We start from the raw sequence: 3,664 nt of genomic DNA on the forward strand, positions 1-3,664 counted from the left end.
CGGTCCCGGTGGCAGGATACAACAGGAGGTGAGGCCTGTTCACCTCCTACTGTGGCTTAGCAACAACTCGCAGCATGCAAAGCCAAAGGGCATGCTGGGACTTGTAGTTTTGCAACAGCTGGAGTTCCAACTTCAACTCCCAGCATGCCCTTTGGTAGTCTGTGCATGCTGGGGATTGTAGTTATGCAACAGCTGGAGGCACATTTTTTCTATGAAAAAGTGTGCATTCAGTTGTTGCATAACTATAACTCCCAGCATGCACAGACTACCATAGGGCATGCTGGGAGTTGTAGTTGGAACTCCAGCTGTTGCAAAACTACAAGTCTCAGCATGCCCTTCGACTGTCAATGCATGCTGATTGTTGCAGTTTTGCAACAGCTGGAGACACAATGGTTGTGAAACCGAGTTTGTTACCTAACTCAGTGTTTTGCAACCAGCGTGCCTTCAGCTGTTGCAAAAATACAACTCCCAGCATGCACTGAGAGACTGTACATGCTGAGAGTTGTAGCTTTGCAACAGCTGGAGGCACACTGGTTGCGAAACACTGAGTTAAGTAACAAACTCTGTTTCACAACCAATGTGCCTCCAGTTGTAGCATAACTACAACTCCCAGCATGTATGGTCTGTCTGTGCATGCTGGGAGTTGTAGTTTTGCAACAGCTGGAGGTTTGCCCCCCATGTGAATGTACAGGCTACATTCACACAGGCGGGTCTACAGCGAGTTCTGCTGCAAGTTTGAGATGCGGCAAATTTTCCGCCGCAGCTCAAACTCACTTTAAACCCAACCGTGTGAATGTACCCTAAAAACACTACACTACACTAAATAAAAAGTAAAACACTACATATACACATACCCCTACACAGTCTCCCCCCCCCCCCCCCCCAATAAAAAGAAAAAATGTCTTGTACGGAACTGTTTCCAAAACAGAGCCTTCAGCTGTTGAAAAACAACAATTCCCAGTATTGCCGGACAGCCACTGACTGTCCAGGCATGCTGGGAGTTTTGCAACAGCTGGAGACACCCTGTTTGGGAAACACTACCGTGGGGTATTTTTGTGGTGGATTCAAATCCCCAATTTGGGCTTCAAATGCACATGGTGCTCTCTCGCTTTGGATCCCTGTCGTGTTTCAAGGAAACAGTTTAGGGCCACATATGGGGTATCTCCGTACTCGGGAGAAATTGCGTTACAAATTTTGGGGGGCTTTTTCTCCTTTTATCCCTTATGAAAAGGAAAAGCTGGGGTCTACACCAGCATATTAGTGTAAAAAAATTAATTTTTACACTAACATGCTGGTGTTGCCCCATACTTTAAATTTTCACAAGCTGTAAAAGAAAAAAAAAAGACCCCCAAAATTTGTAACGCAATTTCTCCTCAATACGAAAATATCCCATAAGTGGGCGTAAAATGTGCTGCAGACGCACAACAAGGCTCAGGAGTGAGAGTGCACTATGTACATTTGGGGTATAAATTGGTGATTTGCACAGGGGTGGCTAATTTTACAGCGGTTCTGACATAAACGCAAAACAATAAATACCCACATGTGACCCCCATTTTGGAAACTACACCCCTCACGGAATGTAACAATGGGTATAGTGAGCCTTAACACCCCACAGGTGTTTGACAAATTTTGTTAAGTTTGGATGTGAAAATGAAAAAAAAAAATATGTTTTCACTAAAATGTTGGTGTTGCCCTACATTTTTCATTTTCACAAGGGAGAATAGGAAAAAAAGCCCACCAAAATTTGTAGCCCCATTTCTTCTGAGTAAGAACATACCCCATATGTGGATGTAAAGTGCTCTGCGGGTGCACTACAATACTCAGAAGAGAAGGAGCGCCATTGGGATTTTGGAGAGAGAATGTGTCCGAAATTGAAGGCCATGTGTGTTTACAAAGCCCCCATAGTGCCAAAACAGTGGACCCCCCCCTACATGTGACTCCATTTTGGAAACTACACCCCTCACGTAATGTAATAAGGGGTACAGCGAGCATTTACGCCCCACAGGTGTCTGACAGATTTTTGGAACAGTGGTCCGTGAAAATTTAAAATGTAATTTTTCATTTGCACAGCCTACTGTTCCAAAGATCTGTCAAATGCCAGTGGGGTGTAAATGTTCACTGCACCCCTTATTAAATTCTGTGGGGGTTGTAGTTTGCAAAATGGGGTCACATGTGGGGGGGCTTTGTAAACGCACATGGCCCCCAACTTCTATTCCAACCAAATTCTCTCACCAAATGCTCAATGGCGCTCGTTCTCTTCTGAGCATTGTAGTTCACCCGCAGAGCACTTAACATCCACATATGGGGTATTTCCATACTCAGAAGAAATGGGGCTACACATTTTGGAAGGCTTTTTCTCCAATTAGATCTTGTGAAAATGGGGTAACATCAGCATTTTAGTGAAAAAAAATTTACATTTTCATTTTCCTGACCCACTTTAGCGAAAATTTGTCAAACACCTGTGGGGTGTTAAGGATCACTGTACCCATTGTTACGTGCCTTGAGGGGTGTAGTTTCCAAAATAGTATGCCATGTTGTTTTTTTTTTTTTTTGCTGTTCTGGCAACACAGGAGCTTCCCAAAAACCATTTCAGAAAAACTTACTGTCCAAAATCCCATTGTCGCTCCTTCCCTTCTAAGACTTGTAGTGCACCCACAGAGCACTTGACATCCACCTATGAAGTATTTCCTTACTCGAGAGAAATTGGGTTACAAATTTTGGGGGGCTTTTTCTCCTTTTACCCCTTGTAAAATTTCAAAAACTGGGTCTACAAGAACATGAGAGTGTAAAAAAAGAAGATTTAGAATTTTCTCCTTCATTTTACTGCTATTCCTATGAAACACCTAAAGGGTTAACACTTTCTGAATGTCATTTTGAATACATTGGGGGGTGCAGTTTTTATAATGGGGTCATTTATGGGGTATTTCTAATATGAAAACCCCTCAAATCCATTTCAAAACTGAACTGGTCCCTGAAAAATTCTGATTTTGAAAATTTTGTGAAAAATTGGAAAATTGCTGCTGAATTTTGAAGCCCTCTGATGTCTTCCAAAAGTAAAAACAAGTCAACTTTATGATGCAAACATAAAGTAGACATATTGTATATGTGAATCAATATATAATTTATTTGGAATATCCATTCTCCTTACAAGCAGAGAGTTTCAAAGCTAGAAAAATGCTAAATTTTCATGAAATTTGGGGATTTTTCACCAAGAAGGATGCAAGTAACGACGAAAAATTACCACTGTGTTAAAGTAGAATATGTCACGAAAAAACAATCTCGGAATCAGAATAATCCGTGAAAGCATCTCAGAGTTATTAATGCATAAAGTGATAGTGGTCAGAATTGCAATTCCTATGATAAGATGTTAGATCGCCGGGGTCCCGCTGCTGGGGACCCCGGGGATCGCTGCTGCAGCACCCCGCTATCATTACAGCGCAGAGCGAGTTCGTTCTGTGCGTAATGACGGGCGATACAGGGGCCGGAGCAGCGTGACATCATGGCTCCGCCCCTCATGACATCACGGCGCGTCCCCTTAATGCAAGTCTATGGCAGGGGGGCGTGACGACCACCGCGCCCCCTCCCATAGACTTGTATTGAGTAATGATAGCGGGGTGCTGCAGCAGCGATCCCCGGGGTCCCCAGCAGCGGGACCCCAGCCATC

This window comes from Hyla sarda, chromosome 1 (assembly GCF_029499605.1).
Source record: "Hyla sarda isolate aHylSar1 chromosome 1, aHylSar1.hap1, whole genome shotgun sequence".
Taxonomy (NCBI): domain Eukaryota; kingdom Metazoa; phylum Chordata; class Amphibia; order Anura; family Hylidae; genus Hyla; species Hyla sarda.